The sequence below is a fragment of the Larus michahellis genome, chromosome Z (genome assembly GCF_964199755.1).
Source record: "Larus michahellis chromosome Z, bLarMic1.1, whole genome shotgun sequence".
NCBI lineage: Eukaryota > Metazoa > Chordata > Aves > Charadriiformes > Laridae > Larus > Larus michahellis.
This window is the reverse complement of record NC_133930.1, coordinates 33,824,265-33,851,480: the sequence shown is the minus strand read 5'-3', so window position 1 is coordinate 33,851,480 and position 27,216 is coordinate 33,824,265.

Sequence of the window (27,216 nt, the reverse complement as noted above, 5' to 3'; positions counted from 1 at the left end):
TAATATCATTTACATATTTTGCTCTTTTTTTCTTTTTTCTTCTTTTTTTTAAAAAAAAAATAAATTAACCTATTCCTTTCATGTTTTTATCCAAGAGTCTTAGCACAGCAGAATATGTATGTTAAAATTATGAAATCCTTAACTTCAGCTTCATGAGAACTTAGGTATTTTTAACATGTACTTTGAAAATGTTTACTAACACCATTGTGTGTCATTCTCTCTGATAGGCAAGGAAACAAGTAACCTTCCTAGATAATGCACCTGTCTTAACATCTTTGTGAAGATGATGCTGGAATTATAGCTGCTAACAGAAGGACATTGAAAAGCATGTAATGTAACATTAAACATAATTACAAAAGTTAGCAAGGGGAAGAAAAAAACAATGTATTTAAACTTTCAAGTAGCTACCATTCATGGAAATTATGAAGTATATAGCTGAAGTGGGAAAAAGAATGTCACAAAGTAAAACAATTTTGCAAGTCCATGAAGATGCAAAGCTGCTAACTTAGATGGATGTACTATATAGAAGAGGCACTCTGACACTGCAAAACAAGCTAGTTAAAGAGTAGTAGGGTGGCCTTCTTTCCTGAAAATAATAGCACAGCTGAGTGTTAGACCATGACATGACAGATTTCATCGACTGCCTATTTCTTGGAAAAAATAATGCAATTCTGCATCCCAAAGCACCTCTAACTGAACCCTGCCTGTATATTGTTTATGTGCATTAGTTATTTCACCACGTAACCATTGAATAAATTTTGGTGATAATCTTGTTTAGCAGTAGAGAACCTTTTCTCTGCCAACTGATTTTGTTTGGGTATCTTTTATTACTTGTAGAATCTCTGAAGTCAGTGTGTGTACTCAGGAGCACACCTCTTTCGGGGGGTTGGGGTTTGTTTTTTTTGGTGGTTTTTTTTGTTCGTTTTGTTTTATTTTTTTCCTCTTTTTTTTTTTTTTCTTTTTAATTGCTAGCAAGGTCTGATTTACTAATGGATTAAGCCTTAGAAAGCTTACAACTCCTCATGCCAGGCACTTGGTGACATAACCTGCTGTTCAGAAATTTAAAAGTCAGCTGGAGAAGATATGACCTCTTGATGACAAAAGGAGCTCTATCCCTACGTTCCTGTGTTGCTGCCTTTCAGCTTTGCATTTTTCTGGGCTTTTTACCTTTTCACGTCAATATTTTTCTCTTTTGTCTTGGAGCTACTTCTTACAGCTGACTCAATAGTTCCAGTCTTTTGTTTCTTCTTTTCTGACGCCGCGTTGTCTCAACACAGAAACTAGCACAAAGCTCACCAAAATTTTCTTAAAGTAAAGCTGAACTGAGGTGCCACGGCTGTGCTTTGCAAAATTAGCTTTGAACCGGTTGGCATCTGAACTCTGGACTCATGGACTCTTAGGAAAATAAAATGTGGGAAAGCAATCAAATATTTAAGTTGGCTGCAGTCAGCTAGACTTTCCAGGGATGTATTCTAGACAGAGCGAAGGGAATGTAACCCTCCCTGCAGATCTTCATCTGCAGCCCTTAGGCTGTCCCCTCTGCTCTCATCTTTTAATAATTAGCTACCCAGGTGACAATTCTGTCTCAAAAACCTCCTGTTTCTGCCTTAATCTGTTCCTTATAGTATTTTCAGATGATATCTCATGAAGTTGTTCCACTGATTATTGAATTGCATGTGAACACTACCTTGCTTCATCTCATTACACATATGAATGATGTCCAGGAGAATGTCCAGGAGAAGGGTCAGTAGTATATGTCACCAGTTTCATTGCTACATACACACTTCTCTTTTTGCAGTTTACTGCTTATGTCAAAGACCTTCCAGTGTTAGGATATTTAAATATACTTTAAGGTCCTTCTACTGCCAATCCAACTGGCATTTACATTGCTGTAGGATTTGGTTAATAAACAGCAAAAGAGATAACTTCTGGCCTCTATCCTCCTTCTGGTTTTAAATAATTCGCATACATATTCTCTTACCCTTTCTTGAATTACATGCTGGCAATAAGCCTAATCGTTCTAAAGGGTCTGTATACTGATTTTGCAAGATTTTGGGTCTTTCCATTTTTATCACAGGACATCACTGAGGTCACAAAACAGAATGGATTGGATTTCATCCACAATTAACTTCAGAAAAAAGAAGATAGTCACAATCAGCATTTCAAGCAGAGGCACACAGTATTTTCTGTTGCTAGTCTTGATGTTAACACCTCAGGGAAGCATAAAGTTCTGGTTTTATAACCATTAATCATGGGCTTAAAGTTTTCAGAGACTCTTAATTTACCCAAACATTCTATTTTATTTGATTAAAAGCATTGCTTTGTAGCAAAGTTCATAAAAAAACTTAAGGAGCCTGTTCTCTGCCTTCTGTTGCTGCCTCCCACCCCCCAAAAAAACCAACAAAAACAAAAATAAAAACAAAAACACCAACCAACCAACAACAAAAAAACCCCAAAATCCCAAAACCCCCAATATCCCCAAAACCTCAGTGAAAAATTCATGGGCTTAAAATAGTTGGTTGTTCTGAAAACAAATGTGTTGATTTGTTTTGTTCTTCTTTTTAGCATCAGATGTGGTGCTAAATAAATGTGGTTTCTAAATAAATGGTGCCATAAGACAAGCATATGTTGTTCTATATCATGCACTGCAGGTGCTGCAGTACAGGCTTGCATAACGTGCCACCTGAAACTCAGAGAAGCAATTTTCTTTAAAAGGCCAGATTGTGGAGCCCTAGCTCACACTGATAAGCACTTACTGACGCAAGCAGTTCCATTAAAGCCCCTCCTTTCAAGTGCTAACTTAACATGAGTAAGTTTTATAGGCCAGCTCTTAGCTTCCAGTGTATTTTGGCATTAACAATCACATACTGACTCACACATTTTTAGATCCTTTATACATCTAAAAATATGTAGAATATGGAAGTTATTGGCAAGTACTTAGGATTTAAAATCTGTTCCATATTACACAATTCATTAGATTAAATCTTTTAAGTGTTAAATCCAGTAGACCTCTGCTATAAGTGTAGACTTTTACGTATAATGACGTTGAACCTTATTGATACATAAGTCAGGAAAGTATTTGTTCAGGTAGATGCTAGGACAGAAGACTTACGTATACTTGCCATATATCAAGGAGAGTAGAGTCCAAGACAGATGGTAACGGTACCTAATAGGGAAGGTTGGTTGTTTTCTGTCCCAGACATGTAATATGTGTTTGTATTATAAAATACTATATTTCTCCATTTATAGAATGTGTAATTCTGCTGTGCTGCCTGTGATAAACTGTTTTAACCTGTACTGAAATGATATCTGTTTATCTCTTCACAAGGCTGATGATTTCAGAATCCGAGTTCCTTGGGATAGAGACCATTGCAAATTTGCTTGGCGTAACATGCATTTTCTGCCTATACAACAAAAAGGACATTCTAATAATATGATTGGAGTACTTGGTTTTGTAAATCTCACACCAGCCATGGGGACAATTGTGGAAGAAACTAATCCAGATTTAGAGTGAACTAGTAATTTAGTTCTCAGTTGCCTTCATTTGAAAATTGACTTTAAAAGGAAACACAGTTGTGAAGGTTGTTGCTATCAGCATAAGGGGAATGCACAAAATCAGCATGGAGGCATAATGATTGTAACCTCAAATGAGGCAAACAGTCGTAGGTCCAGTTGCAAGAGCCGTGGGTAACATAAGGATTAGAGGAGAAATACTTCAAAATTATTCTGCACTTCTTTCATTGTGTTCCTGATGTAAGACTACAAAGAATATGATCACTAGGGGAAGAAATTAATACAAATTGTACTGTAGTCCAACCCAGTGCAGACCAAACACTGTATGCATTACCTTAAGCAGCATTGTATGGCTTCTTGGTTGACAGTTGCAGGGCTAGTGTACTCAGATGGTATAGGGTAAAATGTATGGAGCTTCTGACATTGCAGTAGGATTTGTCTTGAAAGAATCTTCTGTCTCAACTCTTCTCTCGTATGATTGTGTCCCCAGATGTGTACAAAAAACCTCATGCACATGCATCCATATTTATATATGTAACAGTCCCAGCATCTGTGTAATATGTACACTGTGTATATATACTATATAAACATATTTGCTCATATGCATGCATATGTATATATACATACATATCTATAAATATACATACACACATATATTATATATAGAAGTTACAACACTTAAGTGAACCCTGACTACGAGTTAGGTTGAACCACAAGAGAACAGGCTAAAATTACTAACTGCATGCTCATTGCCTAGGGCAAAATTTTGTTGGTGGATGATGTGACAAAAATAGACACATCCTATTCTAATTTTCCATTCTTAGTCTAAATTTTTTTTACAAAATATTTTAGGTGTTTCATCATCAATATCATGCCTGGTACTGCCTTTGTTCCTAGCAGGTACACCCTTATTTCTCTACTGGGCTTCATCCTTCTGCTTGTCGGATAATTTGACTTTGTGGGTACTTAGCCTTCTAAAAGACCATTTAGGTGATGCAATAACTTGATACCTAGTGTTACCACATATGCTGTTCCCCATACGCAGTTTGAATGTCTATTCTACAACTTTTTATTCATCCACTTTCTAACAACATAGAAGTAAAGACAGTTCAAGTGAGAAAAGGCAGCTTCTATTGCTGTTCTAGTGAATGCTTTCACAAAGGAAATCTGAGTATTTAAGAGCATGTTCCTTCATGTCTTTCTATAATTCTGTTTCTTCTACTACAAAAAGGGCATTTTTTTTTTTTATTTTCTGCATTTTTAAAAATTAAGACTTGGGGGGTCCATTAGTATTCTTTTTCAGGAAAAAAAATGGAATGTTCTTCCCTTATATTATAAATTCAGGTAGCCTGTGACATTCTTGAAAGAAAAGATTGTGCTGTAATTTGAATGCAGCACTGTTGTAGGTGTGTGTCGCAGTGGGGTGTGGATCCCAACTCTCTGAGTGTCTGGAGTGTGTGACTCATTCCATCTGTGACATACAGTCAAATCCCCTTCCCTGAAAATCACGGCCTTTGAAACAGGTCAATGCATACCCTTACTTTGTCCTAACATCACGTTAGGATATGACAATCTCATTTGCATTTGCATCTGACGCTCCTAAGTGCAACCACACTTTCTGTTTTACATACACCCACAAAGGCACTTGTGGAACTGAGGGGCCTGTGAGGCTTGTGCTAGTCAAGGAGCTTGGCAATTAAAGATCTGATGTAACTGTTGTTGAAAATAAATCTATCAGAAAATTCTTCATCGTCTGTAAACAAATGTAAATTCAAAACTTTGGTCAGTCATATCCTTTTTTATGTAAATCCCAGATGTAATATTCTACCAGTAGACTCTACAAGCCCATGGTTTTTGTTAGGACTTGCCAAACCTGGCAGATGGGTGGAGGTGAGTCTGAACACGTACTTCCAGTAAGCACACACAGAAACACACGTACACAATACACACAAATGCGCATAGACTGCTTGCCCCGCTCCTCATCCGGTTGGGCTGCATTCGCTGGTGATCACCCACTGGCACACACACCCACGCTGGCTCTGGTGGCTGCCACCATGGACACACAGACCCTGACCCATGGTCCCCTCCCACAGCCACCACTCGCCCCTCCGCAGACGCAGGCATCACCTGGGAAACAGAAACAGAGACCTGAGAGAAGACAGGGAGGACCTTGCTGATCAGGCACATGGCATGGCCCCACTGGCCAGCCCCTGTTCACACCTCTCCAGCCCCTTGTATTCCTTTTCCCCGCTGTTTTTCCATGCTTTCTCCTCCTCAAACCACCCTGATCCCCACCTCTCCTGCCTCTGGTTCCTCCCCTACACATCCCACAGTAAGCCTTGTGATACCCACTTCAACTCCGTGAACCCAGGCAGTGACTCCTCTGTTTGTGATGAGACCTCGAGAGACCTCACAGACTCATGGTGTTGGGTGTCCCTCAGCCCCAGGGGTGGAGGCTCCCTGGGACACCCTGGGGAGGGGCCAGGGAGGCACTGGGGTTCTGGCTGGGGTATTGACATCCCTCCCAATGGTGCCTCTGGGGTTCCTCATGGTGATGTTATGTGAGTTTCCTGACCTGTTTTTTTCCTCTGTGCTCGTCTCTCTGTGTGGAAATAGGCTGTTTTATCACTTAACCTGAGAGTTTTACCATGATAAACCAGAAATATTCAATATATATTGTGTCCCTGTGCAATAATATTTAGTTTAAATACAAAGTGCTTTGTGGTTCCCAGCTCAAAATGATATTTGAAGATAATATATTGGGAGTTTTACAATAAGTCTGCATTGCATACGGCTTCACTTCAAAAACAGAGTATGCTTGTCATCTATATTGTAAAGATGTTTTAGAATCATGCATACCTATGCTGCACCAAAATTAAGCCTAGCTTTAACTTGACTGTTAAGGAGTGTGATGTCCTGACTTCTGACTTTCTTCATCCTTAAAAAAATCTTCTGCAAGTAGAATATGTCCAAATAATATTGAGAAGCAGGTTGTGCATTGAGGTCCATTGAAGTCAACATACAAAAGGACCTCATCTGAGATTAATCACCACAGCTCATTTAATTTTCTGCTTTAGAATTATGACCTGCTGCTTTAAAACTTGTTACTACAGTATTCTTCTGCAAAAATAGCAAATTACATTGAAGTGAAACTTAATTCAAATGAGCTTTACTTCCAAATACTCCTTGGTGGGCTGACGGTCTCGGGTCTTTTTAGTCTGGAAAAAAGAAGACTGAGAGGGGATCTTATCAATGCTTATAAATACTTAAATGGTGGATGTCAGGAGGATGGGGCTAGTCTTTTTTCATCTGTGCTAGGTGACAAGACAAGAAGTAGCAGCCGCAAACTTGAACACAGAAAGTTCCATCTAAACATGAGGAGAAACTTTACTTTGAGATAGAGCACTGGAACAGACTGCCCAGAGAGGTGGTGGAGTCTCCATCTCTGGGGACATTCAAAACCCACCTGGACGTGTTCCTGTGCATCCTGCTCTAGGTGACCCTGCTCTGGCAGGGGGTTGGACTAGATGATCTCCAGAGGTCCCTTCCAACCCCTATCATTCTGTGATTCTGTGATTCTGTGGGTGGTTGAGATTTACTGACTGCTTTGCAAAAGTCAGAAGCCTACATCTGATCCTTGAAGACGTCCAGACCTCAGCTGTTGGTGTGAGTTATTCCACCCTGTCAGCAGCTCGAGGTTCTTCCTGGCTCCCCTGAGTGACAGCTTCTAGTCCTATGCTGTCAATGAATGAGAGAGGAGGGTCATGTATTTTTTCTAATCTTATTTATGCTAATACATGGGTTATGGTTACTTCCATACACTCATTTGCACATGCACATTCCCCACTGTCTTCTCACTTTTCTCCAACACTTATTGAAGGAACAGCTTTGCAGTGCTGTGGAGGATTGGGTGAGACATCAAAATTCAGATGTTGAGAAACCTGCTTTAGCCTTGTGTGTGTTAGTGTGTTTCTGTGACTGAAGTAAACAGAATCAAACCCTATGAACATCGACATTTTTTCTCTCAAAAAACGTCAACACTTTGCCATGATTTATGCTTGTTGGAATTTAAGGTGCAGTTGACATAACCTACATAACATTCTGAGGAAACAGGCATTCTTCATATGGGACTACATAAGCCAAATAGGAACTAGTTGGAAGAAAATACTCTTGCTGAGCTAACTTCTCAATAGATCAGGTCATTGCCTAGTTTGACACACCCCAGGCAGATCTAGAGGAAGGTAGTTTACTTCCAGAAATGCCTCTCATCAGTTAACTTTTGGGGCTCTAATTATACTTGACAGGGAAGAGTTTACTATAATAAATATAATTTTTTCCCTTCTAATTGCACGATGAGGAATACAGATTTGTAAAGATGAATGTTAAAATTAATCCTTGTAAACAATCATTCTGGACTGAGCTAGGCATCAAATGGACAGGAACTATAATATATTACTTCAGGAGTATTCTTCTGTCTTTTTTATATACAGTAATTTAGAAGAAGTTTATGGTGCATGCTCTGTTTAGGTGGAAGTTAAAATATTTATCATGACAAGAAGACAGATTTGATAAAACCAGTCGTAACGAACAAATGATTACACCCTCATCTTGTTCTTCTATAGCCTATTATGTTTAAATGCTGAAAAAATAATAGATTTAACATGAATATCAGTTTTGCACACAATCATTTTAGCTGTTTATATTAGCTGTACTTTCAGTCCGATTGTGCCTTGTTTCTTCAACATAGTGTGCAAAGGAGACAGGGTATTCATTCTTATTAATGAAACTAGTATTAGATGTTATAGTCATATGTTTCTGAGGCAATAAATTTGCATGTATATTCATATATTTATATGTACACTCATGCACATAAACATGCATGTTGCTTCTGTGTGTGGTTGGTACAGACCTGTTCTTGGTTCCTGACATGGAGGAAAGCCCTGACAGGAAAATAACATAGCTGAGCAAGAAATTTTTATATGTGCTGTAGTATAGCACCAAAGATCTCAACAGTATATCTACACTTATGCCAATGCACAAAATGCTGTGAAAAAATGCAGTGAATTCCCAGTAAATGCTGTGAATGCCACTCAGGTATAGGCAAGAATTTGTACTGAAATCTTGTGTTAATAACTTTTTTTATTAAGCATTTATAAGCCACTTTCTTATCAGATCAAAGGCCATTCATTAAGATACACTCTTGGTTGAAATTTTGGCGTTTTTTTGTATTATAATTGAAGCTTTCATGCCTTCAGAAAAAATGCAAGGCAGTACCCATTGGTTCTGCTTTATTGGGACCATGGAAATCACCTAAAGAGGAGGAGTTTTGTATTTATGTCCTACATATGCCTTCTCTCATTTGTATTGCTTGTGTGTAAATGTATTTTCAGCTGATATTCTCTGAATGCATGTACATAAAAACTTTTTTTTTATTTTGATTAAGATGCTTCAGTTTATTAGTTGTCTATGCTTAATATACTCTGTGTGTCAATTAAGCATTTATGAAAAAGGACTTGTTACATCTAACTGTAGATGTTCACTGTACCTTGTCATTTCTTATCCATAAATTGCATCTTCAGGTTCCTTACCAAAGTGACCCGAAGTTATAACTTGTCTAACCTACTTTCATTGCTATGCCACACATTTTGGTATTTGATGTAGAAAATGCCATCGTAACTGTCAAGGAATGATACATGGGGATCACTGCAATATATTTTTTTGTGTATGGAAAGTGAATCTTCTCGAAAAATTGACTAACCTTTAGGAATATAAGAAGAAAATAGACCAATACATGAAGATATTTTATTTATTTTCATAAAACGTCTTGCAGATATAGCTTTCCCTAACAACCTACTGTTTGCATATATCAAAGTCATATTTTTTCCATTTTTATTTCTTAGCTATGTTTTAAGCCTACAAATATATCTATGAGGTGGAAAAAAAGGAAGGCTATTCTATATATGACGTAGTCTATGATTATAAGTAGTGCAAATACCCCAGAGAGAGCAGAGGTGAGTACTCCTGAACAAAGGCAGCTCCTAAAAAGAGTACCAGGATGTTTGAAATTCTTGGTTTCAGGGCCTTGTTTACACCAACAAGCCCAATAATGCCATTCAGACCCCAAGGACGTAACCACCTAAACTTAAGGTCAGCTCTGGTACAGTGAAGCTTGGCTAATTTTGGATGAGACTTCTGTCAAAACAGTGAAGTTGTGAGACAGAGCTGTATGAGAAGCCTTTTCTGGGTCTTGAGAGATACTTTTTGGCTCAGACCCTTGGCTGGTGTCCTGGACGAAGCTGTGCTGCAGCTAGGAGCAAGCCATTGCCCAGTCTTGCACCAGGCCCCCTGGACAGACCTTGGACCTGCCTGGTGGCTGTGGGCTGGTCTGGCCATGCTTGCTGTGTGCTGGAGCAGCCTTCAGCAGGCCTATCCTTGTGCCTCTGTACATTGAGGCAGGAGGACTGAGGGTGTGCTCCCATTTCCAATGCCGTGTTGAAAGAAGAAATTGTGTCTGAAAAACCTTAGTCTGCCTGAAGAAAACTTACAAAAAGTTGCTTAGAAGGAAGAATTTCTAATGGGTATAAAGAGGAAACCATGTGGAAGATACAGAAGGAGTTGTCACAAACAAATGACAATGATGAAAAAAAATGGTCATTTCTCTCTGGCACTGCATGATGCTGTTTTCTAACATAAGACCATAACGAAACATCCACATTTGAAACGATTACTTCCCCAGTTGTCCCTCAGGGTCTGGTCACTGTCCTGCTGGCAGAAGTTGCTTTCTCTTCCAATCTGCCCATGTGTGCTGCTTATATATCACTTACTTATCACCATGCCTGTCAAAGCAAACTGTCTTAACCTAAAAATTTGATATAGTAGGTCTTTGCTAATGAAGCCCATTTTGATGGAAACAGCACAAGGAGCACTCACACAAACAGCTGAACTGGCTCATCAGAGGCTGTTAAAGTGTTTGGTCCCTAAAACTAAATGGCTTTAACAGAGTTAGCATTTTACCCAAGTGGCCTATGCAAATTTGATAGAGAGCTCCAGTGGAGAAACAAAGTACAGAAAGTGAATAGAAATACATAAGGAGATGGAACAGACAAGTGTGCATGCTGCAAATTATGAGCTGGAAATATTTTGAGTGTATTCAGGAACAACATTCAATAGATGTCATTGTTTTATGGTACTGTAATTGTCTTCTCTTAAAAACATAAAAAACCTCAATGGATTGTGACCACTCAAGGGTACAGGAAAGAGATGCTGAAATTTGAAACAGCAGATTTTATATCTATGAGAAAATACTCTTAAAAAAAAGCTGAAGAGCAAAGCAGAAAACCTCAGACACCGTATATATAGCCTGCAGGCTATTCCTGGACACCATTCTCAAGAAATGAGTGGTTTGCATACTTATGAGAAGAAACTGTGGAAATAAAATAGTGATATTAAAACCTCTGTGACTTATGGAAAGACAGTAAAGGTATTGTTAGACAGAAAAACCACCCTTTGAAAAGTGTTCTCCCATCTTGAAGAAATTGAAAGGCAGACTATACAAGCTAACTTTGAATTCTGAAATATAATGGGAAAATATGGTAAAAAGACTAATTTGAATTTCAAGATTATTCATTGAAATAGAATTAGTTTCAGAAATTTAATGTGTTGATGAATTCTAAAATGTACTGTGTTGTTCTAAAATGAATCTATCTCATTTTTTTCTATGGTACTCTTCTGCTTCAACATCTTTTTTTTTTTTTACCCTAAAGAAGGATGTTGAAAATATCCACACATCAGAGAATATTTATTTGAAGTTAATAAGAAATTTTTTATAGAAATTGAAATTTTCACAGGAAAATACTTAGAGTAGTTTGAAATAACTATTCAAAATGTTTGCCATCATCTGTTAAGTCAAAACATCAGGCTAGCTTCACTACCCCTGTGAAATACTGATCAAGTTTTGTACTTCAATGGCAACTATGAAGACTTGACTATAATACATAAATTGAAACCAGACAAGAAATAAAAGAGATAGCTAAATCAGAGTATGCTCATGCAAGAATACTATCATAGGATGCGATGCAGTTCTAGTTCTATATCTGGGAGGTCTCTGCCAAGGAAATTAACCACCCTGGTGCAATCAGCAAGTTTATGTTTTGTTTCTTCTGTCTTTAGAAAAATCAATTAACCACAAAAACTGAATATAATTTCACAGAAAGAAACATGGTGGAGTAATGCTCAAGGGAAAGGCTCTTCAGTAGAGAACTGTTCTCATCATGTCAGACTTGGAAATACACAAATTTAGGATTTTAATACTTTTTAAAAACTCCTTATATTGAAAACCATTCATGAATATTTTCAGTTTTCTCTCTAGCAAACACAATATGTCAGAAAAAAGTGTTATTTATGAAACAAGACAAACTGTAATCTCTACGTTAGCAGGAGAATTTTTTACTATAATTTACCAAAACTAAAACGGTTGATCTCTCCTAGAATGCAAACTCTACAAATCTGATACCCGCATCTGAAAGCACTACCTTTTTCTAGTCAGTATAGAGTAATGCAACTCTAACTATAGACTAAAGCACTCTGAGGAAGTAATTTATCTTTGTCAGATATCTACATCAGGATTAAATGTATTGCAGTCTTGAAGTACTTGTTTCTCTTTATTGGTAATAAATGGACTCTAGACCACTAACTAGGAACCTCAAAGTAAAACAGAACACATGAAAAGGCCGTTTCTTTCTGCTGATTTTAAAGAGAGCCCACATGACAGTTTTCTTAAAAAAATTCAAATTTAAGTTACTGAAAACAAGGAATTGTAAATGACAGTCGGTTTTCATACCAGTTGATGAAGTTTAAAAATCTCTTAGAAAAATCCTCCAACATTAATCCCTGGAATGCACCTAGCTGGTTATGCAAGTTGGTGCAAAATGAAGGATTCCTTCAAATTTCCTTCTTCTGGTTTCTTGAAGCATGAAATTATGTGTTTTACTTAATCATTGTCTTAGCAGACAGGTCATTCAAGCCATGGAGAATTCTTCAAGATGGTTTGGTTAGTAGAATTTCAGGTGTGTTATTATTCTCATTTGCTAAAAAATCTCCTGGGAAAGAAGATATGAAAGGAAAGTCCTTAATCAAATGTTTTAAGTAATTGTGTTTAACAAAGGAAGAGTCAAAGAGAAACAAAGAGAGTTAAACAATGAGAGAAGGCACAAATTGATATTTGATATTGTGAGACAATTTACAAAGAAGCGTCCTTTATGGAAGCTTCCATAAAGAAGCATGTTTTTCAGCTTCCCAAATATTGTGTGTGCACAAAGCAGGCAGAACAGTAATATTCTCTTATTAGTGCCTTTGGGTGCTAAAATGGTGAAAGAAGAACAATGAAGTGCACACCACATCTTTTACCTTCATTTTCCTTACTGATATCATCTGTCTTTTTCCTTCTCATTTTCAATTTGAAAAAAAAAAATATCTGCTAGTAAATGACATCTTCTGATCTGCAACATAGAAGCCTAGAGGGACTTGTTTGCTCAGGCTCGCTGGTAACATAAACAGCATGCTGCAGCTCATGTACTTTTTCCAATTCGAAAGTGCCTGAACACCTAGCTCTCAGATGACTTGCAACATGATGTGTAACAGTGGATAGTTTCACACAGCTCACATCCTTTGTTTCATCACATTTCATATGGGGAAGAAAAAAAATCCATCTGTGTCTTTTTGCAGGATACGTCCACAAATTATTGTACAACTATTCCTTTCATTATGTTAATAATGGGTTTCGTGCATATGCTCTTTGGCAAATTGTGTACAAAATTTACTTCTGTTTTGGGTATTTCCATATTGCAAATTTAAATAATTTCAAACACAGCTCAGCAGATGAATGGCCAGGTCTGGTTTCCTCAAAATCTCCATGAAAACTAAACTCGTTAACTGAAAGAAACTGCATCAGCTCTGCTGCATTTTTGATGTAGCACCTGGTCTTGTTTAATTGAATTTAATTTAATAGAAATGATCCAATCATTTTCCCACCTCCTGTTCACTCTTTTACCTCTCCCCATAAAGCCACAACTCACAGGAAATATGTACTATCTACACATCAAAGCTCCCTGGGGTTTTTTTGTGTTTTTTTGTTGTTTTTTTGTTTTTTTCTTTTATTGTACCTTGTAAATTATTAAGAATACACAACATTTACCATAACAATTTTTTATCATATAAGGCGAGTCACATGGACAATGAACTTAAAAAATACAGTCACCCATTTTAATACAAGAGTTAAGTACAGGAAAAAGATATTAATAATGAGACTTTGAGTCCAGAATGAACACAGTATCTGTCAGCCTCTGTGTGGGGGGAGTGGGTAGGGAATGGGCAGAACTTTGGCTACCGCTCTCCACTTTCCGAGTTGCTTTTTAACATCTCTGTTAATACTCAGTTGAGGACAGTAATTTATTGGTGGCATGGATCATAGCTGGCACAGCAGGAAAGCGAGAAATAAAGGTGAGTAAAAGTTGTGCCTGAGTTACTGTGTCTCCTGGGAAAGCCCCTATACTGATGCGCTTTATGAGCAAACCCTCCTGCTCAAGGCTTTACATAATGTAGAAATTTAACCAAGAAGCCTCACGGAAGAATTGTAAATCAAAAAACACAGAGGTTCCCAGGTACTTCTGAACTCTTGTATAAGAATATCCTTACTGTTTGCTAAAAATCCAGAAAAACTGTCATATTGTCCCAACTGATGAGATGCATATGAAAGGGTATATTCAATCTACATATTTGGTGGGGTTGCTTGTTTTTAAAACAGTAAAACTTTCAACTTAATTTGGTATTTGTTCTGTTCTGAAATAAGAATACAGGAACAAACTAAATAAAGGGGTTAATATTTTAATATGTTGCAATTACTGGACAATTTTTTGCTGATTGCAGTTTCATCTCTTATCAGTAAAAACAATGCAGTCATGTAAAGATAATTGCTGGTATTACATTTTAAAACAATATTTAAAATTATTTGTCCACAGATTGTTTCATCCTTTAAAATATTATCTTTCTCTCCCTAACAGTTAAGTTTGGATTTCCATGCACATAATGAGTTCTTACCTGTTTGTTTCCATTTTTCATTTCTTTCACTTGTGTAAAAGACAGCTCTTAAGATAGGGGAGAATCAATCTAAATAGTCACAAATAAAATCAAGAGATTTTATATTTAAAGTAAAGCTAGTAACTTGCTAAAAGTGAATACTTAATTTTATTCCTTTTATAAAGAATGAAAGCTACTGAAAGAAGAGCCTTTTATCTTGGTCATGCACCTTGGGTGTGTCCACAACTAAATGAATTCAAAGTTACACAGGATAATCTGATCTCATAAGATTTATTCCAAAAGTCCAGACAGGAAACTTTAGGTAAACTGAAAAGCATTTTCATCATGGTCATGCATGATACAAAGATAAGATATTGGTCACTGAGTATTCACTGATTTTATTTTTTTAATCCAGGGAATTTTGTGTGTAAATTAAAGTGATAAGCATTTTCCAAAGAAGCAGGAGGTAGCAGAAAACATGTTTCCCTACGTAAATGCGGGGATATACGTGACAAAAACCAACTGTTATCACATGTATCAACGAAGAGCCGCTGTGAACGTCGTTGTGCACCTCAGAATACCATGAGTATCTGTGAGAGTCTGGTTGAGAATTCCCAATTTAAACTGATAATCTCTCAAAGAATGTGCCCCAAATTTTCTGCAGCTCCAACTTGTCTATTTGCCCTTGGTCTTTTTGAACCAGGTGTACGTGCAGGCAGGAATATGTATGTGTTTTGGTAGGGCGGAGCACTCCAGTAGCCAGCAGTACTTTCTCAGGAAGACATTTCTTAGCCACCATTTTAAAGATGCTTAGCGTCATCCAATGACTGGTACGTAAACAGAGTCTTTGAAGTTTCACAGACAGTAAATCTATAAGGAATTCAGTTTATATGGCCCAGTGGCATAATCCCTGCTATAGAAGTAACACTGGACTGTAGAAAGGACTATGCTCTTTTTCTCTATATATAGATCATGAAACTTTTGAATAGAAATAATAGTGCCCTGACACAAAAGTTTGTGAACATCTGATAAAATTATTCAGAAGTTCAAAAACATATAATATGAAAAAAAAAAAAAACAAACAACCAACCCACACTTCAGCATAAGAGAACTGTCACAAATATATGTGGTAAAATTGCCTAATGTGTTCCATGGTAAATCCTGTTTCTAACTCTTTCCAATTTTTCTAAGCTTTAATCACTTGATATGAAAATTTCTCTGCTTCCTGCCTGCTTCAGGCTGAGGTATTTGGGAAAATAAACCAGAAAAACTAGCTGGTTCTAGTTCCAAGTTAGAGACATTTTGATACCCCTTTGATACCCCTGTCAAAGGTAAAAATATTCTGGCTTTTTTTTTTTTCCTTAATTCCCTTTGAGGGCAGGGGGGAAGGGCAGGCAGGGGAAGGGGAAAGGGAAACTGTCAACTACCAGATGGATTTAAAGCAGAAACTTGACGTTTTGCAAGTGGACACAGGCAGAATTTCTGTCATTCAGAAACGTGATGAAAGTCTTACTTTTAAAACGGAGAGTTTTGATTATGTCAGAAAGTATTTATGTAGACAGATCCTAGTTAATTTTTCATAGTTCATTCTTTTCTCTTAAAAGTCAGAAGTTTCTGATTTCATCTGTTGGTTAGGTTAATGTACGAAGATCATTTTTGCATACAACGGACCATTTATGAACAAAACGATACATAGAGCATTGAGGACAGGAAAGAAACAATACTATTTTGATATATCTTCTGGTAATTTTCAGTGTTTAGATCTTTTAAATTTGCTGGAGTCACTATTGTGTGCTGTACAGGGGTTAATTTGCTCAGCAAAGGAAGCACTTGTGCTCTAATGAGTTTAAACCTTATGCCAGGCCAACTCTAATTGATCCTGCTCTTTAGGAGAAATCCTTTTCTTAATGATCCCTTCAAGCAGCTTAATAGACATGAGAAAATTTACCTTGTAGTGTTTCAAGTATGAGTTCTTGATGTGAGATTTAATGAGTGACTTTCTGTTGTTACTCTTTTGAGTTTATCACAAGTTTAACACACCTCTAACGTTAACAAGATGTCTGACAATGTACAGCCTGCTGCTTTCTTTAGCATCATTTAATTGGTAATTTTTTTGGTAATATTGATCTCACAGAGAAAATTGGTATGTCTTCTGGCACTAGTGGTAAATGTTACTGCCTCAGCAGCTGGCTTGTAGAAATACATTGATATTAATGTCTGTGACTGATGCAACTTCTTTTCCAGCTTCAGATAGATGGGGCCTATGGGAAATTGAGAAAGTTTTCAGAAACCAAAGGGAGTTTGAATTACAGCAAAAGCGAAGCCAACAAAACATCAAAATCCACAAAATTTGCATTTTGATCAAGGGTTGCAGAGTCCCCATTCTCCCCTCCCTTCCCTTCCCTTCCCTTCCCTTCCCTTCCCTTCCCTTCCCTTCCCTTCCCTTCCCTTCCCTTCCCTTCCCTTCCCTTCCCTTCCCTTCCCTTCCCTTCCCTTCCCTTCCCTTCCCTTCCCTTCCCTTCCCTTCCCTTCCCTTCCCTTCCCTTCCCCTCCCCTCCCCTCCCCTCCCCTCCCCTCCCCTCCCCTCCCCTCCCTTCCCCTCCCCTCCCCTCCCCTCCTTTCCCTTTCCCTTTCCCTTTCCCTTTCCCTTTCCCTTTCCCTTTCCCTTTCCCTTTCCCTTTCCCTTTCCCTTTCCCTTTCCCTTTCCCTTTCCCTTTCCCTTCCCTATTTCCCTACTCACAGTTTTATAATTATTCTTCCTCTCAAATATGTGATTATCTAGTTCATTTTTCGAAGGCATAAAATGTGAATTAGTTTGGATTTATAGAATTTTAATGAATGCATGATATCTTAATTTCTAACATCTTATTAAGAATGCTAAAATTGAATATGAAAAATGGGCATGTTACTGATGACATTTATTTGTAAAATTATAGATATTTAATATTATTCTTCAAGTTTTTGGTATGCTGTAAAACTTAAAGGCTCATAAATGTGTGTCTTCTTCTGCCTTCTGTACAGATGCTACCTAACTTTAGTGTCACACTAAATCATGGAAATCATGCCACTGAAGTGTACCAGAGTTCACCCTCTTCTATGAAAAATCGACGTTTCCCACATACTAGCAAAAGGATTCCAGGCAAATTAGATGACAGTTTCCTTTCATCTTTAGTAGTACCAGAGCATTTAACCATGGCAGAATTCCTGTAAACACTATATTCTAGCTCCATGAATGTGCATGTGTGTAGGTCTGTTAAAATACTAGAACAGTTAATAGTCTGGTGTTCTGATTCAGGAGGTTTGCTGATGTAAATTACATTTTCCACAAAATATGTCTTTTTTTTAGGGGGCAGAGGGCAGGGGGAGAATATCAACATTTAGCACAAAAGAAAAAAAAACAGTTGAACTACCTGTTAGCTGTGTATATCAATGCAAAGAAAAAATAATTTTAACTGTAAAGATTATTGTCTCATATAAGCATCTAGAACAAAATATGGAGCTAATATGCCAAGAAAAGAAGTTTCAGCACATTTCTCTTTCTAAACAATTAAATAACTAAGATGAGGGGCATCAAATTCAAGGCAGTACTGAATAATACTGTGCTACTCCTGTCTTTCTGCTACTTTTTCTGCTGTGCTATTTATCTTTCTCACTGTTGCTGCTTCTTTCCTGTCACTTTATAAATTTTTGTTAATGAGCAAACGAATAACTGCCAGACTACAGTTCTACATCTACACAATTCAATGCCAGATCCAATATTACTCATATGTATTACTGCTAGAGCTGTCATAAAACAGCTAGACCTGTGCATAAGGTATTAATAATAAAATCACATAAGGAGAGATATGGTGGATGTGTTACTCGTATGTAAATATCACACATTTAAGTGTGCCCCATTATGCAAGGCAAAGTGATGTTGATATCAAAGACATCAAATGCAACTTCAGTTGTAAGTCTTAAAGTAATCCTTTTTTCTTTCACCCATTACACTAAAACTATATTGTCTAGGTCTACTACCTAGTATGTTACACATAGATTTTATATAATCAATGTATATAATCATCACCCCACTTGGAGGTTACATCTATTTTCATTTTCCTAGAACACAGCAAAATACATGCCATATTTTAGGAACATCGAAAGGCTGCCTGAACATTAGTGTTTAATCTAGGCTCTTCTGAGGTAAATGGGAGTTTTGCCATTGTATTCAACAGTATCATTACTGCACACCAGAGAATTAATTTGTTGTGAAGCTGATTCTGATGAATCAACACAGCAGCTGGTGATTTCCATATTTGGAACATAAATGGAAACTCTTGGCCTTACAGTTCACTTTTTAAAAGTGAATATGTGAAATGTGTACATAATTTTGTAACATTATTTTGGCAAATGAAGATCAGTGGCCCAGTCCATCTAGCCATGATTGTTTTAGAGAGTCATTCACTCTAGGTCTATGGGATAGATTGGGGAATCTTTTCATGAGATTATTATAAAGGTAAGAAGATCAGTGAAGAATTTTTAAGGTAGAACATTATCTGCGGTGACATCTTCACTGCTGACCTCCTTTTAGGGCTCTTTCTAGGACTCGGAAGTCCCTGTCTCATGAAAACCTTTTAATGAGAATTTTTGCTTATTTTCTTAAGTGTTTTCTTTCTTCTTTTTCTCCTCCTCTGCTTCCTTCTCCTCCTCCTCCTTCTCCTTCTTCTGTCCCTTCTTCATTTTGATTGCTCTTTATTTGTTTGTGTGCTCTTTTTGTTTTTAAGAAAGCTTCATACCTTGAATTTCTAATACTTCACTGCTGTCAACAGGTTTATTTTCAGTTCCCACTGTGAGGGTAAGAGGGCCTCGAGGAGACATCAAAAGTTCTGACAAAGAGGGGTTGCTGATGGCAGCTGATGATTGCAACTTCACAGAGCAGATTAAACAGACACCTCTTTTGCAGCCCGAAAAGTCCTTTTCTCATTTACTTTACAAGTTGACTTTTATTATAAACTTTAAATCACAATCACAAGGCCAAGATTCATGGACCTTCTTAATTACCAGTCGTCCTATGCACCAATCAAAGAATAAATTAGATGCACTATCTTACAATATTTAGACCGTGATGAAGTCTGTGTTTAAATTTCATTCATGTCTCTGAGAGTAGTGTCATATTTAAAACAGGACTCTTCTAATCTACTCCAGATTGAATTTTACCACTGCGAGCAAATGACAACCAAATCAATCTTAATTGTCTTTGTGGAGCATAATCTATGACTAAGGCAATTATGTAAGTCTACTGATCCCATATTATTAACACTAAATTACATTAATACCTTCATATGATTAAGCAAGAATAATAATTATATTGATTATTGAATTTTATATTTAAAGAAAGAAGTCACCTTATTTAAAAAAAAAGTTATAACCTTTTTTTATGTTACACTGTGCTGCTCTAGACCTACAGCATTTACATAGACACAGTATGCAAATAACCTAAGTACAGAATTGAACAGTTCATGATTGGGGATCCAGGTCCCGTATAATTAGTATAGCACTTCAAATCCCTCTAACTTCAAGTTCTGCATATGCATACATTAGCATGAGTTAATGTGAAATTATTATCTACGCAAGATTACATGTAGGTTAGGGAAAATTTAGATAGCTAATATTATGTAAAGAGACAGTAACACACTGTGAGTTACAAACAGAAAGAAATGATACACAAACAAAAGGAAACACCTAAAGAATCTTATTCATCACCTGTTAGACTATAAATCAGTAGAAAAGTATTTGAGTCAGTGCACCTTGAAAAATCATGGTCATACTTTCATTTTTAAAGGTTTTTTATGTGTTTTCAACACATGCTTTGAGACATTTTCATTGTGCTTTAGTTAGGATATATTGTTAGCTATACATAGGATATGTGCAATGAGAAGTTATCCAGAAAGAGCAACAGTTATTTAAATACTTAAACAGATAATGGCCACAATTCTATTCCCATCTTTATCTTAGGTAGGAGGTAGAAATAGTCAAGCCTCAACGCTTCAAAGGAACAACAAAATTTCTGAGTTGTGTGAAATTTCTGGCAGTAGCTCTGATCTCATAACCAAAAAAAACCCTCAAATGGAAGTGTTTATTTTTTTTTTTCTTTGACTACTGTTTTTAAGTTCTTTGGTTTTGTGTTGGTTTTTGTGGGGTTTTCTAAGATGTGAAGGCTGCTTGCAGGCTGATAGGACAATCTTAGATGAGATTACATACTTTATCTACCTGACCATGCTCTGTTTTGCACTGTGGAGTGGTCTTGGAGCATAGACTTAAATACTTTGGGATAAAAATACATGAGAAGATGTGCTCCAGGAGTGTGTGCACACAGTGAACTCCAGCTCCAGGGAGTGAACTCCAGGAATTTGGTCCATGGGTACTCAAGCTACAGCTTGAGTTAAACCCCTCAGAATTGGTGTCAAGTAGACAGCGCATTCTCAGCAGCTAACAGTTTACTCCAAGGGCCAGCATCCATTATGCTACAATAATTACTGAGATAAATACAGTCAATGAGTTCAGAAAAAATTTCTTTTCCACTGTCTCAACAAAATTAGGAAAACCCCAGACCAACTGCAGTCGTTCAGATTATCACTTTTGCACTGCTATTTCAATTACTTAAATTCCTTTGAAAATACTATGATAACAAAGAGATTCATAAACACTTGTATTTTCAGAACTATTGTCTTTTTCATGTATCAGTTAACTAAAAATAACAGAGTTTAATCAGAAAAATAGTTATTTGTTTATCTTTTTCTCTCAAAATTATGTAGCATTTTCCAACTAACTTGAGGGGCAACATATGTAAAGGCATATTTCTGCTAAAGTTGTTCCACAAAGTTAGTTGCACTGATCTGGAATGATGTCCCGCTTTTCAGTTAGAGACAATCTCCATTTTAGTACAAGAACACTGGTTACTCTTGTACAAGAACAAAGTTATGCATAAAATGCTCAGAAAAAAATACCCTTTAGATCATATTTGCCAAACTGTGTCTTTTACCATAAATTCCTACAAGCACAGGACACAGATACTAAATATATTATTTCAGCAGTGACATAAGTGACACAACCTGTGCTTGATGGCTGACCATGTTCCCCAAACTCCCTATTGCACTGAAAGATGTGACTGAAAATGTGTTTTCATTCCTTTAAACATAGAAAACTATATGCTCCCATAACTTCTGCACAGCAACAAAAAATTCCTTACTCATGTAGAGACATCTTATTTTAACAACTGATTATTACAGATGTGACCAATGTCCCTTTCAATGTGTTTAAACCAAAAACCAGAGTTCATACACATGCTGTTGCTACTCATTATCATAAAATTTGATGTGTGATAACAAGAAACATATACAAAGACTTAATAAAATCCATGAATCGTAAACCGTAATCTTTACTTTCTTCCTCTCCAAGGATATTGTACTTCATATAAAGAGAGAATACATCTTTTCATGAAACATTTATACCATGTAAAAGGATGCTCAATTTAATGTAGAAAACATACACCCATAAACCCCCAAACCTGTCAATTAGGATATTTGGATTTGTAATGTCCCTAGGACTAATAATATCTTGATTTTAAATAGCGTGTGACAAGGTCTCTAATATGAAGCACTGAGGGTTCTTAACTATAATGTATCATTTAGAGATTAATACATAGACAGAGAAAACGCAGCAATTTAAATGGAGACCACCTCTTCAAAAAGCAGGAAAGAACAGAGATACCAGGATGACAAGTCTAGTGCCTGGATTTCCCAGCTAACCTGCCATTATTGCTGTATTTTTTCGAAGCAGTCTCAGAGAACTCAAAAGGCTGGAAAAATGGGAAGGTTCTTTCAAACTGTGTGGTTTTTATTAGTGTGGAAGTCAAAAGAGAGCAAAATGTTATTTTAAATATATATTGTTGTTGACTGGATGAGCCGTACAGCTGTATTTTTAAAGACTTGTATCTTTTCAAGTCTTAATTAGCAAAGTAAGTGAAGTACAGGCCAGGAGCAAGCAAAGGTCATAAATATTCTTTCTGTCATTAGTTTACGTAAAATAAGTTACTAGTTTCAGTCTAGCTTCCGGTGGATAGATGTCTGTATTACAGAAGTTGCCTTGAAAATTAGCACCTTAGTTCAGGTTGTCACTGTAGAGAAGACAATGACATGAAACATATTTCTGAAATACTAAAAACTCTGATGAGAAATAGACTCTGTCTGTAACTTTTCTTTTCCTTCCAATGAAGTTCACTACTTCTACCAGTTGCAGAGCTAATGAAACCGTCCTTGGTTTCAACCAGAAGGGTTGTCATAGATCTTCTTCAATAATACATAAATAACTACAAGTAAAAGATTATATAAAATGTGCTATTACTCACTTCATATCTTGGAAACAATCATTCTTTTATGTGGTTAATTTAAGTCAGGCTGATTTCAGGTTATAGCTTATCTAACCTGTATAAAATTATGATAAAAATGTGCAAAGGCTGGCTTTTATGTGGCTTTTGATTTTTCACATTGAGGTTCTCAGACAGTCTCAATGAACTTCAGCTGAGCTCTCTTTTCTCAGTTTTCATCTTTTTGTTTTATCTTTTAATTTCTTTTATCTTTACAGCATGATCTCATGAGTTTATATTATGATTATCACCTTACACTTGTTCTGTCTCTTTGGAGAAAGGCAACATTATAAGTATTTTTCTCAATATTATAATGCATTTGCAGCTTGTCAGGGTACAGGCAGTATATTATTTTTCCATATAAATTAATCATATAAATTAATCACATTCATATTGAGTCTTTGCTTATGATACTTTAAATAAATCAACTGATACATATCAAAGACCATTGACTTATTTATTTGCATGATGGCAAAACTTACGGTAGACGAGTACAGGGATATATGTGTGCTGCTACTCCCCTCTTTTAGAAAGGGTGTGCCACATGTTTCAGTCTTCAAGGCAACCTTGAATTCTGACAACTCACAGACATGTGCCTGACTTCAGACAGCCTTAGTCCGTGGCCCACTCCCAAGATGAGGTCTGTGCTTCAACTGTATTAATTTCTGAGAGCAAGAAAGGAACGTCATCCTAAACAGCTCTTGCAAAAATCTTCAGTCTGGGCTGTTCTGCGTTGCGCACAGCTGGAGCACACAGCTGCAGCTGCCCATTGACAGCTCTCTTGGGAAAACCCTGAGTAGCCTCGTTGTTACCCAGGGCTACCACAGAACAATGGTCAGTCCTGAGCCTCTTCTCCCCACAGAAATGAAAATCTCCATCATTGTCTCTGACATGGCCTTCCTTTAACTTAGCTGAGTTCTCAGAGCCACCACCATGCCAGGTCCCTCCCAGATTTTATTATTCTTTAACTAGAGGAGCTAGAAATGGAGTCAGAGATTGCCCAGCAAGAGACTGCATCTTCTGGCAGCTTAGCACTGTGGTTTGTGGTTTGTAAGGAGCAACTGATGACTGAAGATTTCTCCCATTCAAAGAAATTGGTGGTTTTATACTGCTGCCAATCCAGCTGTGGTGTGATTTAACACCTGGATAGAGAAGGAAAGGGCATTTTACACCTCTTTACGTGGCCTTTTCAGTCATCCTGAACTAGAAATAAATGCATTCATTTGCATTGATATTTCTTTAAGCTTTTTCCTTACCCTCATGCTTCTTGCTCAAAAAAAATTTCAATAAGCCAAACGAAATGCAGCAAGCACTAATTTCTCCAGGAGGCACTCAAGCTAGCATGTCAGCATTTTAAAAAGGTATATTGTTTTATACTTTATTATCATAGCAGTCAGAATTATTAATGTTTATTTAAAACAGAAAAATTGACAGAGTTTAGTCAAATAAATGTACATCCGTAACTATAAAGTGTTTACCATGTAAAATGCACATATGTGTACTACATTCTATGATTATATATACACAATCACACACATATATATATTAATATATATACACTAATATGCATATATGTATATACACACATATTTCTCAGGGATAATTTTGAGATGAAAATGTTTTGTCTGTTTGATGTTAGGTTAAAAAAATGAAATTTTTGAAATGACAAGTTAGAAGATTTGAACACCAGCAATCTGAAGAAGATGTTCTTCAGATCAGGGAAAACATCTAATAATTTTTGAATCAATCCAGATGTAATCAGGATTGATGCTAAAACAAAAGTTTCTATCCTCCCATAAAATTCTGTAAGATGATGTACTCCATTCTAACATAATATCTTAAATTCAGTAACAAAACATTCACAGCTATAGCTTAATTAAAATGCAATATGTATATTATAAACTGTTATATTGTGATTTCCGGTGGGAGGGACTGATACCTTGTTTCTCATTTGTATTTTGTTCTTTTTTAATCCCACTCATAAAGCAGCAGTATAACTCACTAGTGCCTGAACCACTTTATCTTATGAGTTATACAGGCTTGCTTTCTTTCAGTTTGATTAAAAATGTGTAGTTATGGCTTATCTAGCCTCCCTGCTAAGTAATGCATAATTACAAAGAGCTTAGAAAGCAACACTAAGACTTAACGATCACTAAATTTTTTGTTTCAATCTACAGGAGGCTACATCTTCATTTAGAATGTTTCAGACTACCAGGGGTTAAAGAAATATAAAATAACATTATGACAACAATATTGATACTTTTTTTTTGTTTCATTGTTTGTTTGTTTGTTATCTGGCATCAGTATAATTGACAGTTTTTTACCGAGTAAACCTCCAGAGAGGTTACTGAATAACCAATCTAAACATTTCTGAATAATTGTTGGTAACCTAAACACGTGAATAACTGTAGAATCAGCAATCTTTGCTGAGGACACACCTCGGTGAGCCAAGCCATTCCCAAATGTGCCATGCCCAGCCCACAGATCTAAAAGAATTAATTTACAAGGGATTGTATTATTTGTAATCACCTTTTATGTATGCTTAATGAAAGCAACAGTCCCACTGATTGCAAGCTTTATTTTAAGAGGTTTTGCTGACATAGGGAGTGAAACAGTCAGTGCTAATGGTCTTTCTAAGTCTTTCTAAGATACACTATCATGCTTTTTTTTTTCCTTGAAAGAACACTTTTTCTAATTAATTCTGTCACAGGCACCCATCTCTGCTGATTCAAGTCTTTGTTTCACATGCTGATTTTGCATCTAGTGTCAATGTGGATTCTGAGGTAAATTTGCTGTTTTACAGTATGATTAACCCAAAACCTCTGAGCAAAACAAAGTTTAAGTTGCTTAATGTCTGTTGGTTTTAACACCAAACCATATATCATTCAGGATCTTTCACAGTGTTACCCTAATTATAATTTTCTTAGCCCCTACATGCATTCTTTTTCTTTTAAAATTATACTAAACCAGTTTTGCCTGATTGGATTGAGAAGAACAAACAAACAAACCAACCAACCTCAAAGACCTGGCTACTTTAGTCTTCCCAAATTGTCAAAATTCTGAAAACTCATGTGGATTTGTATGTGGCAAAAATGCATTTTATTTTTAGATCCACACCAAGACCAGGGCAGTCAGTGGAAGCTGGCCATTGAGCTGGTAAATGATACAATTGCCTAAGGAATAGAAACAGTAATTGTGATCACCTTCTTCAGAGCACAACATTAGGAACAATCCATTTCTAAACAATTTGTGAATCTCAGTGCATCTGAGACATGTACAGAAACCAAGAACAAATGTATTTTCTGTATGCTTGTACAGCATGATGAACAATGAAACACGGTCCTGTGCAGACAGTACGGAATGATAACAGTGTCTAGGGTTGTGTTATTTTTATTATTATCTAGAGTTTTCCTCTTTTTTTGTTTAACAACCCATATACATTTTTGCATCGGTAATATATGAAAGCAAAATAATTCTGAGTAATTCCATTTCGCCACTTTTTGCTGAAGTTTGGATAGTATTATTCCTTTTCATTGATCTATACTGAAGCCTTCGTTTAAAGGAAAATAAAAGCCAGATATGGTTGTTTCTCTGTACATTTGTACATTGATCTTCTACCCTAGTTACATCTTGAATATACTAGACCAAACTAGAAAAAGTAAAGGTGTGATTTTTCTTCCTGTTTGTAAGGAAGCTATTTGTCATGTTTTGATGTCAGTCTGTTGAAGGGCAAGTCTGCTGTAGGGAATCTGAACACCTCAGAAATACATAGCAAGAAACAGGATCTACCTGACCATGTGGGATAAAAACATCTGTGGCAACAGGCTGGCCAATCTACTAAGGAAAAGTTGAAACTAAGAATGATGGGGGAGGGAGTTGATGACCTATGAACAAGTGAGGACGTAGTGGTCAGGGTTTGCAAACAAAGAGTGCAGGCTGGTGTGGCAAGAGAGGCCTTATAATCTATGAAATGAGGCTGAAGTCAGGCCCCCTCAATGTATGTACACAAATAAGGAAACATGTAGAGGATGGAATTATCAGTTAAGCTCACACATTTTTTGGGAAATCAGCAAGACTTGGTGTCCACCTGAAGTACCTGTACGCCACTAATGCATGCAGCATGGGAGCACACAGATGTAATTAGAGATTCATGTGCAGTTGTGGGGCTAAGAACTCACTGAGATTGTGGAGATGTGGTGGAATAGTGCATATGACTGGATGCTGTC